The 15,115-nt window shown below is 38.4% G+C and overlaps 3 protein-coding genes and 3 non-coding genes across 12 annotated transcripts in view; 2 read left to right on the top strand and 4 right to left on the bottom strand.

Annotated features, from left to right (window-relative positions):
• Positions 1 to 15,115, bottom strand: part of LOC117965234 (zona pellucida sperm-binding protein 2-like) — a 127,847-nt gene that overhangs the window by 8,049 nt on the left and 104,683 nt on the right. The window lies entirely within an intron of this gene.
• The window catches only part of LOC117965193 (zinc finger protein 235-like), a 125,779-nt gene that overhangs the window by 24,415 nt on the left and 86,249 nt on the right, over positions 1 to 15,115 (top strand). The gene's annotated exons all lie outside the window — the stretch shown is intronic.
• LOC131705253 (zinc finger protein ZFP2-like) overlaps positions 1 to 15,115 on the bottom strand; it is a 131,119-nt gene that overhangs the window by 57,479 nt on the left and 58,525 nt on the right. The window lies entirely within an intron of this gene.
• trnak-cuu (transfer RNA lysine (anticodon CUU)) lies at positions 5,138 to 5,210 on the bottom strand. The gene has a single exon. It is a non-coding gene; the product is annotated as a tRNA-Lys (tRNA).
• trnak-cuu (transfer RNA lysine (anticodon CUU)) lies at positions 6,348 to 6,420 on the top strand. The gene has a single exon. It is a non-coding gene; the product is annotated as a tRNA-Lys (tRNA).
• trnan-guu (transfer RNA asparagine (anticodon GUU)) lies at positions 7,094 to 7,167 on the bottom strand. The gene has a single exon. It is a non-coding gene; the product is annotated as a tRNA-Asn (tRNA).

The raw sequence follows: 15,115 nt of genomic DNA, 5'->3' as shown, positions 1-15,115 counted from the left end.
ATTACAGATTAGGAGACTGCTTTAAAATACACAAGTATGGCGGGCGTCTCTGTTACAAAGAATTGTCACACTTTGTATTTATCTCCATAATGCGTTGGGACTAAATACGCAGATACGTTAAAACTATTTGGAGAATGCGGGCATCGATCCCGCTACTTCTCGCATGCTAAGCGAGCGCTCTACCATTTGAGCTAATTCCCCTTGAATTGTGCCAGTGATTCTCATAGGCTACATCGCAGCTTGATACGAGCAATTCAGATTTATATATATATATGCATCAACACTGTGTTGTGGCTCGAGCTTGTTTGACGAGGCAGGCAATGCAAAAATGCCAAAACTTGCTGTGTTAAGCACCACTTTTGATATTGATTTTTGTTTTGCCATGTTATCACACTGCTACTAAGGGCCGGCCCTTTTAAATGTTAGCGTTTATATGTAATTCAGAGGATGGCGTAGAGGGCTCTCTCGCTCTTTGCGCTGCTTTTTTCTTATCCTAAATCCTTTTCTTTAGCCTGTCTTTCCTTCCCTCCATGGCGTCCTGCCCGGTAGCGTCCGCGATCTCTTCCGGGTGGATGCTGATCCCAGTTCAGCCTCCTTTAGTATTTCCAGCCAATCACACAATGCAGCGCTCGCCTCGTCAATTATTAGGGCAGGGCCAGCGCTGCTCCACGTATGTTATTGGCTGTCACTCCTGTCTATCTCTCTCTTTTTCTACTTTAACCCAGCACTATTTCCGCTTCCTTGTCTGTGTTTGTTTTTTGTTCGTTTCTTTCACTGCAGGCCATTTCTCTGCTCAGCGCTCGCAAGATAGTATCTGCTATTTTCCTACCTGCTCAGTCTGCGCCGTTCAAAGCGCAGCGTCATTCTCAGCTTGCTCTGCGTTTTCATCAGAAAGACTGTTCCGACGTCACCGCTGCACTGCAACTCTTTCACACCGGCGCCTCACAGACCATGGTTACCACGGCAACGCCTCATCGAGTGACTACTGGGAGTGGTAAATTGCCATGGCGACCAGGCAGCTTTAACAGGCAATGCGAGCCTGTGCCTCACTACTGCAATCTTGTGACTCCTGCTGCTGCGCTTTTGCAACATGAGAGCTTCAACTCGCCGAATTGTGAAATCTAAATACTGCAGGCTCCTCTTCTAGACCTACGTTAACTTACTTATATCATCACTAACTGTTCTAGAGCAAATGTTTTATACATAGACAAGGATTTTAATCGCATTAACAAAATATATGCTACCCTGCTTCACTGGACAATAGTTTCAATTCCAATCGCAACCTCTAGATGGCAGCATAACACCACAAACTACATAATTTAAGCTGATTTGCTATTGCTGCGAATCTCGCACACTCTAAACTTTCTATCAATTCCTGCAGTTCGTTGTCATTCCGAGGGATTCTCAGTCCCCTCCTGCCTCAACCTCTTTTGCTTCATATATTAACTTGAATTTTTGAAATCCAAACCCCTCCCGTTTAGGATCTGGTCATGAAGCCATGCTTATCAGCTTTCTGAGATGTTAAGAATCCACCGTCACATTAATTTTCCAGCTTCCCTGCATCAGGTCATTCCTGCAACCTTCTTGTTCCCGGATTTGCACTTCCTCATTTGCCCCCAACTTCATCAAGGCACTTAATACAACTTTCAAAGTCCATTTCATTCAATTTGAGCTTCCAGGCACATATGCAAACTATGTCCTACGATTATCAACATTTACACCGCAATAGACAATACACTCTTAGACTGCTCCTGATCAAATCAATAGGTTTTGCAGCAGCCTCCGAGCAACGCATTCCCATCCTCTCAGGTTCTGCAGCGGCCTCAGATCTACGCATTCTTCATCTCTGACCAAAGGCAAGCCCATCTCCAACATCATCTAAAAACGCCTTAACTCTCAAATACCAATTTCCACTGCATTCAGCAGCTCTCTGCTCTCTACAGCAAGCCACTGCACACTACTGACAGCATTCCATCGTTTACTCCCTCAGATCTCTGCCCGTTCAGCAGATCTTGCCTCTACTGTTAATATCCCCTCATTACAACAAATCTCGGCACTCTCTTCAGATCTGCTCACTATTGCAGCATACAAAGTGGCTTTAGTTTACTGTTCAAATCTGGAACTGCTCTCTTCTAGAGCTTCCAACGCTCCAGCTTTCCTCCAATACCTGGATCTAAAATATATATATATATACACGGAGAGCTTGACTTCCTCAGCAATTTAGTCATATGTCCGCTCATCCTCTCAGATACTACAAGCTTTAATACATTTTACGAGACTGGAAAACTGTTTGATTTATGAATTATGAGTCTCACTCCCCGGCTGTCCGGGTCGGCCTCTTGTCTCAACCACTGCCGCCGGCCTGAGGGGACCCCCGGCCACATCCTATTCTTCTGCTGCTTATGCGCTAAGCCTTCCAGGCCTCAACCTTGCTGTCCCATCTCCTCTCTTCCATTTCAGCCCCCTCATGCAGTAGGCCGTGCCTCCACCTACCGAGCGGGCCCCGAGGGGGGGGGGGGGGGTGGTTTCTCTGTTTTCGTCTCTCCTAAACGGACCCGAGACACTTTTCCTAAGCTCTCCACGCCGCCCAGCTGCCAGCTTAGCTGCCTGAGGATGCTGCACTGAGTTGCGAAGGATCTGTCCTTTTGTTCTCTTCGTCCCCTTCCTGTCTCTTGCTCCACTAAACGCCCGGGAGCGAGAGGATGCTGCCTGACCTGTCGGGAGCGAGTGTCAGATTGTTGTATGTTATGTGTCTAAACTTTGCTCTTTCTCTATCACTTTTACGTCACCCCTCTCAAGCCCTCGTAGGCAACCAGTGAAATGCGAGGTGATGTGAATAGAGTCAAATACATTGCATCATTCTGTGTATATATATATATATATATATATATATATATATATATATATATATATATATAATTTCAAGTAACTGTAGCTTTATTATCATAATGAAAACACATTACACCCATGCCCACAGTTCTGTAACAAAATGACAATAACAAAGACGTTCCCATACTGGGAGTCGAACCCGGGCCGCGTGGGTGAAAACCAGGAATCCTAACCGCTAGACCGTATGGGAAGCTGAGTACCAAAATCATGGACATGCAAAAGTAGCTAGTATATAGTACAATGATTGGTAAAAAACCACGAAAACTGATATTTCATTACAAACACGTTACAAATTAAAGCAAACTTCAAGCCATTTATATTTATTCTCAATTAACACAAACTCTTCAATTGCTAAAAAATATAAAAAATCTCCCTTTGTGCTTCTCGGAAGGCATACGATGGAGGGCGCACTGTAGTTTTTCAGTCGGGAATATTACAAATTAGGAGACACTGCTTTAAAATATACATGTAGGGCGGGTGTGTCTGTTACAAAGAATTGTCACACTGTATGTATCTCCATAATGCGTTGGGACTAAATACGCAGATACGTTAAAACTATTTGGAGAATGCGGGCATCGATCCCGCTACTTCTTGCATGCTAAGCGAGCGCTCTACCATTTGAGCTAATTCCCCTTGAATTACGCTAGCGATTCTCATAGGCTACATCGCAGCTTGATATGAGCAATACAGATTGTCCTATAGTTTTTTTTATTGGTAATGCAGTCTGCCATTTGCAAATTCAAAAAATAAATAAATTAACTAAATAGCAAATATTTCGACTAGAAGTATGTTTTCAATTTCTTCAAAAAGTAGTCTTAGCTCGTTGATTTAGTCGCTTTAAAATCCACCTCTGTCCCGATGCAGCAGCGCTGTGTGCTGTGGCTCGAGCTTGTTTGACGAGGCAGAAATTAAAATGGTATTGAGTGGTGACAAGAGTTTGGTATCAGCTGTTGATTTCCTTCAAACAATCTATTATAATAAAATGAACACATTTATTTATTTTAAAAATAAGTAAAAGTCAACTGTCAGCAGTGGGATTTGAACCGACGCCTCCATTCGGAAACCAAAACACACAATTCTTTGGAAAGACAAAGTCCTTGCATCTGGCATCTTAGACCAGTCGGCCATCCTGACAAGCTGTATTTACTTAAATATAAATTTAATATAAATAAAGGAATCATTTATTTGGTAGAAATAAATGATTAAAAAATGCATAGAGGAATTAATACATTTAGAAATAAATATTTTTAAATAAATAAATGTAGAAATGAATACATGTTTATATTATAAATGTATAAATAAATTAATAAATAGCAAGCTAGAAAACTACATCATATTAATTGATTTGGCGTCTTATTTGAGAAAATACTGAACGACAGAACCAAAGATAATCCACTGGACGTCACCAGAAACAGCTTTGATGACACAAAGTCGTATGATACGAACCCTAAGAATTTTATTCCAGATTCATTGTCGCTTAGAAACAACTGCAGCCTCCCTGCCTCAATACAAATAATACCAATACAAAAATCGAATTCCATGTATTTAAAAATGAATGGTCTCATCCATCTGGAACGATTGGTTCTGCATTTATACAGTATCAACCTTAATCTGAGTTGAGAGGCACCCAACCTGTGGAGGATTTTAAATGTGAGGGGATGTGAATAGAGTCAAACACATTTGCATCATTCTGTATATATATATATATATATATTTCAAGTAACTGTAGCTTTATTATCATAATGAAAACACATTACACATGACCACAGTTCTGTAACAAAATGACAAAAACAAAGACGTTCCCATACCGGGTGTTGAACCCGGGCCGCCTGGGTGAAACCCAGGAATCGTTAACTGCTAGACCATATGGGAAGCTGATTTGCAAAATTATTTTTTATTGACAATGTAGTCTGCCATTTGTAAATTAAAAAAAAAAAATTAGCAAATATTTCGACGAGGTATGTTTTCAATTTCTTCAAAAAGTAGATACGCACATACCAACTGTTGCTCCATGAATGATGTAATGACAAGTGTAAAAAAAGAAACGGATTGAAGCTAACCCAAAAAATGTAAGATTATTTATTTCAATATCATTATAGCTATAAACGATGCACGCATTTTACAATAGCAACTGCTATTTGACAATGACCAATAAGTAATTTTGTTGCAATACTGTATACAATGTGAACAGAATCAGACATTGCTCCGTTGCCTCGAAGAAACATCTACAATTTGTATTTAAAAAGGACGCCCAACGTGGGGCTTGAACCCACGACCCTGAGATTAAGAGTCTCATGCTCTACCGACTGAGCTAGCCGGGCTGACTGGTGGCAGTTTCTTTCACTAAACAACTGAGCTATGAATTTGTCGTCTGAGAAAATAAAAACAAAAGATTCCAAATATAATCCACTTGCTTGTACATTTTTAAAAAAATGTTTTAAACGTTACAATGTAAATGTTGACCCAGTAGCTACCATTAAATGTTTCAACCTCAGTGACTTTCTTTGATGCGCTATTAATTTTAGGCAACTTGCATTTATTATTTTTTTTTCATTAAACTTGTACTTTTTATATAGGTATATAAATGACAATTGCTGTGGATAAACGCATCAGCCAAATCAATTAATATGACATGTAGTTTACTAGCTTGCTATTTATTAATTTATTTATACATTTATAATATAAACATGTATTCATTTCTACATTTATTTATTTAAAAATATTTATTTCTAAATGTATTTATTCCTCTATGCATTTATTTAAATCATTTATTTATTTCTACCAAATAAATAATTCCTTTATTTATTTTTAATTAAACGAGGAACTACAATTTATCACAGATTTAGACAAGGAAGCTACATGCCACTCTTGTGTGCAATTCCATTCTTTGGTATCTACCCTAACAAACAGAAAACTAGAAATTTTCACAGGAAATCGAAGCTGGTCAGGCTTGGATGTAAGCTTAAAAAACGAAGACATTTCAACAACTGCAGAGTGGCGCAGCGGGCTAAGGTCGTGTGCTGTGGCCACGTGTAATGTGTTTTCATTATGATAATAAAGCTACAGTTAATTGATATATATATATATATATATTTACAAAATGATGCAAATGTATTTGACTCTATTCACATCCCCTCACATTTAAAATCCTCCACAGGTTGGGTGCCTCTCAACTCAGATTAAGGTTGATACTGTATAAATGCAGAACCAATCTTTCCAGATGGATGAGACCATTCATTTTTAAATACATGTAATTCGATTTTTGTATTGGTATTATTTGTATTGAGGCAGGGAGGCTGCAGTTGTTTCTAAGCGACAATGAATCTGGTATAAAATTCTTAGGGTTCGTGTCATACGACTTTGTGTCATCAAAGCTGTTTCTGGTGACGTGCAGTGGATTATATTTGGAATCTTTTGTTCTGTCGTTCAGTATTTTCTCAAATAAGACGACAAATTTAGCCCGGCTAGCTCAGTCGGTAGAGCATGAGACTCTTAATCTCAGGGTCGTGGGTTCAAGCCCCACGTTGGGCGTCTTTTTTAAATACAAATTGAAGTTGTTTCTTCGAGGCAACGGATCAATGTCTGATTCTGTTCACATTGTATACAGTATTGCAACAAAATTACTTTTTGGTCATTGTCATAGCAATTGCTATTGTAAAATGCGTGCATCGTTTATAGCTATAACGATATTGAAATAAATAATCATACTTTTTTGGGTTGGCTTCAATCCGTTTCTTTTTTTACAGTTGTCATTACACCTTTCATGGAGCAACTGTTGGTATGTGCGTAATAAACCCAATCGGGCCTTGATACAATAGACAACCCTAGTCTGTGCTGAAATAAATAATGCAGTTTTCTACTGTAACAAATGCAGCTTGTCAGGATTCTGTTATGGTGTTTCCGAGCTGTTGAACGTTTCTCATCACAGGTTTACTGGATTGACAAAAAAAGGCGATTGCCAAAAAGAATGCTGTCTCAAAACAGTAGTCTTGTCAAGCCGAAATAGCTCAGTTGGGAGAGTGTTAGGGTGAAGATTTAAAGGTCCCTGGTTCGATTCCGGGTTTCGGCAAATAGTAAGACTATTTTTGTTTTGTATTATTTTGAACTAAAAAACAGAGCAAATTTTTTTCTTCAGTGTAATTGGAAGAAATAACAATTTATCGGAGTGCCATTTACTAATGTGATTAAGAAATGCAAAAAGCATCGTCCCTGGGTGGGCTTGAACCACCAACCTTTCGGTTAACAGCCGAACGCGCTAACCGATTGCGCCACAGAGACCAACCTGTTAAACCACAAAGGCAAACGGGAGGGATTAGCAAGGCTAGATGCTGCAGAACGTGATCGAGGGAGCAGTATAAGCTAATGAACCGAAGTCAAATGCCTTTGTTGAAACTATCAGATTTGTACAAAGCAAGCACACGTGGGAAATATAAATACAATATCCTGTCTGCCAACATTCATAATAATGAATACATCTTTATTTCAGAATACGTAGCTATGTAACGGATCTTTTCAAAACACCCATACACAAAAACAAAACAGATATTTATTTCAACTGAAAAACTAACTTGCTTCATGGCTGCTGCTACAGCACTCGAGCACGTAGTGCCTAGCATGAGCGGACATAGCAAACGCCAAGAAAAAAAAAAAAGATAATAATGTTCGTTTTAATAACACCATTTCAGCCCAGATGGGATTGTCAGGATGGCCGAGTGTTCTAAGGCGCCAGACTGTAATCTGTCACAAGTGTAATTTAATCTTTAGAATTTTGAATTTAATTATATCCTAATGTAACTATCACTGTTATCTTCTCTGTTATTGAATCGTATTTTGTCATACTTGTACTTGCTAGAACCGAAGTCATTGTATTTATCTTGCTCTTAATTGTATTAATACTTGTACTGTGATTCTAGAAATCTACTTTTGTTTACCAGTGTAAGTCGCCATGGATAAGGGCGTCTGCTAATAAATAAATAAATAAATAAATAATAACAACAACATTCATGGAAGAGTATATTACCTAATAGCATAAGTATTTTAGTCAAATTCTTGAAAATTTGATTTTTAAGGAAGCATGTTTTTAATGTCATGCTTTATTTTTGCATATCTTGGTAGCATAACAGAGACTAATGGGCGAATACCTTCTCCTTCCCACCCAGACAAAAGTCAATGTTCAATCTTGGTAATATCTTGGTAGTTTTGACCAATCATAGCCCGAGTCACTACCAAGAATTAACCAGAAAAGAGCCAATCAGATTTTGCAGAGCTACCAAGAATGAAGCAACCAAGAACTGAACTGAGCAACCAAGAACTCCAGAAAAATTGTACCTTCTTATACTGGATCATGCAAATACACAGGTACAGTGAACTTCTCCATGAGTACGGTGCTATGATTGAGAGGTTGGAGGCTGGCTCTGATCTGTCTATTGAATTGGAGGAAGATATATGGATTTGCTGACACCGAAGGGTTTCGGGATCTAACAGTTCCTACACTGGAGACAGAGAACCTTCCTGCAGCTTTCAGTCCAATTGCTCGTATCAAGCTGCGATGTAGCCTATGAGAATCGCTGGCACAACTCAAGGGGAATTAGCTCAAATGGTCGAGCGCTCGCTTAGCATGCGAGAAGTAGCGGGATCGATGCCCACATTCTCCAAATAGTTTTAATGTATCTGCGTATTTAGTCCCAACGCATTATGGAGATAAAAGTGTGACAATTTTTTGTAACAGTTCAGTTTCAATCAAGGAGGCTGTGTGGTCCAGTGGTTAAAGAAACAGGCTTGTAACCAAAAGGTTCCTGGTTCAAATCCCACCTCAGCCACTGACTCATTGTGTGATCCTGAGCAAGTCACTTAACCTCCTTGTGCTCTGTCTTTCGGGTGAGACGTAATTGTAAGTGACTCTGCAGCTGATGTATTGTTCACACACCTGTAAGTCGCCTTGGATAAAGGCGTCTGCTAAATAAACAAATAATAATCAAGTTCCAGTCTCTCTGTCATTAGCTTGCGCTACTCTGTTTGGTCAGGTAAAAAGGGCGTGACCAGAGCGGTATGGGCAATCCCGTTAGGTAGCTTGCATGTCAATCTCTCCTTCTTTTCTATTTATACACCCAGCACTGCTTCCGCCCTTCGTCTGTGTTTGTTTTTTTCTTGTTCGCTCCTTTCACTGCAGGCCATTTCTCTGCTCAGCGCTGGTAAGACAGTATCAGCTATTTTCCTACCAGCTCAGGTGATTCTTTTCATCATTCAGCTTTTGTATTTTTCTGCAGGAGCACCAACGTTAGTCTTTTCTGCTCCATCCAGTCTCCAGCCCAGCTACAGCGACGTTCAAAGCGCAGCGTCATTCTCAGCTTGCTCTGCGTTTTCATCAGAAAGACTGTTCCAACGTCACCGCTGGACTGCAACTCTTTCACACCGGCGCCTCACAGACCATGGTTACCACGGCAATGCCTCATCGAGTGACTACTGGGAGTGGTAAGTTGCCATGGCGACCAGGCAGCTTTAACAGGCAATGTGAGTCTGTGCCTCACGACTGCAATCTTCTTGCTCCTGCTGCTGCGCTTTTGCAACATGAGAGCTTCAACTCGCCGAATTGTGACATCGAAATACTGCAGGCTCCTCTTCTAGACCTACGTTAACTTACTTATTTCATCACGAACTGTTCTAAAGCAAATGTTTTATACATAAACAAGGATTTTAATCGCATTAACCAAATACATGCTACCCTACCTCACTGAAGTTAATAGTTTCAATTCCAATCACAACCTCCTAGATGGCAGCATAACACCACAAGCTCTACATAATTTAAGCTGATTTAAATCAACAGCTGATACCAAACTCTTGTCAGCTATCAATACCATTTTAATTTCCATTTTAAATCCGACTAGAATAGTGTTCCTAACACAGATTGCATTTTTGTTGTAAACAGACTACTTGTTAACGTCACTGAAAGATATTTTGTGTCCAAACATGTTATTTAACTTGATTGTTTTAATATTTTAAATAACATATTACTTTCAAAAACATCTCCGTCGGCCACTAGATTGTGGTCTCAGGCTGGGATGCGAACCATTGAGAACAGTATAAACGATCTATTACTAGACGCAGCTTACAGGAGAAATGCCCTCGTTTAACATGCTAGGATGATCGACTTCGGCATTCTCCAACTGCTGTTTACATTTTCTAATACGTTATGAGGAAGAAAAATATTTTGTGTCCAAACATGTGTTATTTAATTTGATTGTTTTAATATTCCACATAACATATTACTTTGAAAAACATAATATATTTTTTTAATACAGTCCTATTTGAGTATTTAAAATATGGTTATATTCAAATGCCAGCAACGGTGTGTTAATTTAACGAAGCGCCTAACGCCGCTCGGAACGTTCGCATTTTTAAATCCTAACGGTCTCTGCTCAGCTGAGTGGAATGTTCACGAGCCGGTTGCCTAGCAGCGTCTCCCCCTCCTTCTCTGCACCGCCCTCTCGCCCTCTCTCGTTGCTCCAGCTAGGAGTTCAAATTTAGCTTCGTTATATTAGCGCAACTCTTTACTAACTTTTACAAATTAGCTTATTAGGGGCTTCGTGTTTTTAAGATGGTTCAGGTGCAGTCCGGGCAGACAGACTGGAGCATCATTACAGTATACCGCACTGCGCTCAGCTTTGTGTGGCGGCTGATACACAAAATAATGAACAACTATTAAATAAATCACATGTATTGCTTTTTAATGCTAAATATGTATCTGGTATTCTAAGTATTATCTACAATTAATAATTCAGCTCTATTCATATTCAGAATGTAATACAGTATTAAAACTATCAAACTGACTGGAAACATGGAACACATTAATTGCGATCGATTCGATACCAATAGGATTACATAAGAGCTGTTGTGTATAGACAATGTCATAAACGCCGAAATGAACACGGACGGTCTTTATTAAGGGCTGACTCGTTTAGATGTTCGAGAGATCTAGGTGTACTGGACAGATCTACTGGATTTTTTTCCAAATCGTAAGTGTACCGCCTGTGATAATACATTTAAAACTAAGAAAATGCACAAGCCATACAACGAAAAAAAAGAGTACAGTATCTTACAAGTGATTGTGCTTCAACTCATGTCATTTATGTGATTTCTTGTCCTAGCCATTTGCAATATGATGGCAAAACTACTAGACAGTTACAATTGCGCATTAATGAGCGAGCATAAAAGTTCAATTAGGAGAAAACATATTCATCCACCACTAGCTAGACATTTTGTAGATGCCAAAAATTCCGTTTCAGATCTTAAATTCTGTGGCATACAAACATTTTCAAGATCGCAGTGGTGGTAATGTCACGGGTGACGAATGTGTTGATTATTATTTTATTCAGTATTATCACTTATGATTTTTGAATTTTAATTGGATTGGTTTTCCTTTTTTTGCACAGTTTGTTTATTTGAATTATTGTTTTATTTTTGAGCGTTAGATGCATTTTAATGTGTATTTGTTCACTTAACCATACGTCATCCACTCTCTGGTCCAGATCTCCTCCTAGGGCTCCTGTCCAGATGCCTGTTTGGGCAGCCCTCTCCATAGGGTGCTGCGCTTCAGCTGAAGGCCTCAGGAGAGATCCTGATATCCTGACATAAACCACGAACGCAAAGGTTCTTGTCAGTACCTCTTTTCAAATGTCTTCAATCACCAAGTTCCGCAGTCCTCCCAGAGTGAGTCCACGAAAAAAAATAACAAAACGAAACTGACACTGTCCGTGCACAAAAAAACCCCAGCCGCTCACTGTCTAATCTCGTCCTCTTTATTTTCGTTTACTTCCCTCGGCTTCTCCCTCTTTCCTATTCCTGTATCTCCTAGTTCCATGCTCCCAGTCTCTTAGTTCCTCACTCTTTTTATACCTCAAAGCCCACCGTGGGTGTCTTCAAAGTGTGGGATCGGCAGCCTAAACAAAAAAAAAAAAATGGTCAGCGGAACATCCTTCAAAGAAGTTCTTGAAAAAGGTGAGTAGATAAAATGTTAATGATATAACTTTCTATAATTCCAAATAATCTTTTATAATCTTTCTGTATGGTTGCAATGGGTGGACGGGTGGTGTAATTAACTACATTCCACTTATATTTTACAGTCTGTTATAGAAATTTTAAGGCAGTGTTGGGATGATTCATTATTCTGTAGTTGAATTGGCTGGTGGCACAAAATGGAGCACGGATCTAACAACAGCTGAAAAGATTCAAAATCGAATGAAAAAGTCAAATAGGTTGAATGGCTGTCTGTTGTTCTTGCCATTTCTTATTTTGTTATGTATAAATCTAAATGATCAATTATTGATAACCTTTTCAGGTTCACAAAAACTTGGCCTTCCAAAAAAGGGGCATATACTGGTCCTGGAAACTGACGGAACTGAGATTGATGATGACGAAATCTTATTGGAGATGCAATCAGAATCTTTAATAATACTAATGGAAGGAGAGAGCTGGATCCCACAGATACCCATAGAAGAACAAGTGAACATAACATCAATTGAGCAGAAGTCTGATTCCGAAAAAATAAATGAAATCATATCCCTTGACTCCGCAGCATACATGGAATCTTTTGCAAATCGGAGTAAGTACCTGTTTATGTTTATTTTTTTCTTGTTGCTCATCAGTTTAATTTTGTTGCACATTATTAAGATTGCACTCTTTATCAATGAATGTCAGCCTCAGACTTAATTATTTTTTGTTTTGTATTATTATTTGTTATTATACTCTACTGGATGTTCAACAGTGGATGATAGAACCCCTCTGCCTCCATTTTCTGACCTGGTGCATAGAAGTCTTCTGGCTGGCAATTCAAGAGGGATATGGCATAAAATGGTTGATGAAGCATCTAATTATTACCTGGCTAATTATCCCAGCCTAAGTGACAGGCCATTGGAAAAAAGCTGTATAGCAAATACCCATGCATTAAGCATGAAGGGAATGAACCGTGGGTAAGATGGAATTCAAGTATGCAAAACAATACATTGGGAATTGAAGCTTGCCATTTCTTTCTGAAACTTGATGTATTTATTCACAATTATTGTTTTCACTTCTTGTTCTTTTGTAGTCCTTATTTTCTAAGTGCCTCAGTCAGAAGATGAGGCACATGAGGTGGTCTTTAAAAAGGAAAAACCTGCCCATTGACTCCAGTTCGGCACCAATTATGGCAAAGAAAGCCCAGGTACCTACCATACAGAGGCGTGAAGAACGGCCCGATGAAGAATACGACCGCCATGTCGAAGAATTAAGAAAAGAATTTGACAAAAATAAGCCTGATGACAATCACATAGACATTCTTCTTAAAGAAACGTTTGGCAATCGTCGATTGTGGCTGACCACTCTTCCAGCTGGAAGAATTAAACCAATTGTTGAAGTTTACCCTTGTTTTGAATGGGGAAAATTTGTAAGTATTTGTTTATTTACTCATGTTATTGTAAAGTTATAGAGGGCATACTACAATTCACCTGCTTACAGTTAACTGCATTATTATTTTCCTTCTACAGTCTCATCAAACAGTCAATATTACTGATCACTAAAATAAAATTCAAATTGTGGTTGTGAATGTTGGATTAAAGGTTGCGATTTGCTTTAATCCAATCCAAGTACAGTTATTATGATGATGATATACAGAAACTCATTTTGTGACATTTATTTTACTTTATTTTTTATTCATTTTTAATGTAATGTCAACCATTTTCTAAAACTGTTATCTGACAGCATAGGTCCTGGGTTTATAAATTCTAGTTCAACATTCCTGCGTTGGAGGTATTTTTTTTTTTTTTTTTTTTTTTTCAACTTCATACTTGTGCATGTGTTTTTCTATTAGGTAATGGGTGAATTTGCAATGGTCCTTGGAAGTACATGATTTGAAACATTGTGCAAAAGGGCTGAACAGGTTAGGACGGTCTCTGAGTTACTGATTGGATCCAAGAAAGAGGTGAGGAAATAAACGATCACAAAACACATTGTATTCTTGTGAATGACTTGTGGCTTTGCCAGCTGGAAACGCACGAAGGTAACAAACAAAAAGAACAACAAACCTCCTCCCTCTCCCCCTTCACACCCCGCCACTGTACAAAGCAATTACTTATACAAAGGTCATTACCCCCGCCCCATTTTTCTTTTCAGGGAGATCTCAGAATGCTACCTGTAATTCAGCTCATTGAAGAAAAAACTAAATTTGATGAAGGAAAGGGGAAAAAGTCAGTTTCGGTCATCACTGTATATGAGGTAATTATACTAAATAACATTAATCAAAATGTTTGGGAGTGGGGGGGCACCCATTGACTCGACTTCAAACAAGATGTCCTCTTACTGTCATTCAAGCATAATTATATTGACTTGTATAATGCTAACTATTGACACAGTAAATTTAAAATTAAATTAAATGTATCTAGCAAAGTACAATAAAAATGTTATATTTTATATATTTATATTATTTTGTCATCATTTCATTATGTTATATTTTTCAGGATATATCTACAAGTGAACTTGACAAGTACTTGAAAACCACACCAGAAGAACCACCGCATCTTGTTCTTTGTGTTGCAAAGAACACCCTCCAGGAAGCTGTAATAGTAGGAGATACTGTTGCGATATTTTGCCAAGCAAAAATTGTATTAGATGCTGTGCTTGTTCTCCTGGGAATGTACTATGCCTTCCACCTGCAGTACCCCAAAGTTTATTCGCAGGTGCTTGGATTCCTGTAGCAATATATATTGGGAGACCCATTTACTGGATGCAAATCCCATGAATACAGATTTTTTGCAAAAGGGTTCAACGATTAAATTAATGAATTACAACAATAACATTCTTACATAATTGTAAATATCTGTAAACAAATTAAATCATTATTTGTTAAATCTGAATTTCATGTAGTAAGGTAGTATGTTTTTATTGTCTATTTAAATAATTTATTTGAGGGAGTGGACATATACAGTATTCTATTTGATGTTTTAGGTGTTTTAAATACAATCTATATATGTATATAGGTATAACAGATTTTATTCTTCAAATTGTAAATATTTCTTACAATTCAAATACTTGTTACTATTGCAATAGATTTTTTGTTTAAAAAAGTTTTTGGCTTAACTTTGAAATATGCAATAAATAAAAGTAAGTTGTTTAATTTGTGTCTTTTTGTATTGTAAAAATAAGAAAGCATTTTACGTGTTTAGATCTTAAACACCTGTAGATTTGTAAACGTGTTCAG

This window comes from Acipenser ruthenus, chromosome 35 (genome assembly GCF_902713425.1).
Source record: "Acipenser ruthenus chromosome 35, fAciRut3.2 maternal haplotype, whole genome shotgun sequence".
Classification (NCBI taxonomy): domain Eukaryota; kingdom Metazoa; phylum Chordata; class Actinopteri; order Acipenseriformes; family Acipenseridae; genus Acipenser; species Acipenser ruthenus.
The sequence above is the reverse complement of the archived record's forward strand: the minus strand, read 5'-3'. Positions and strand labels throughout refer to the sequence as shown.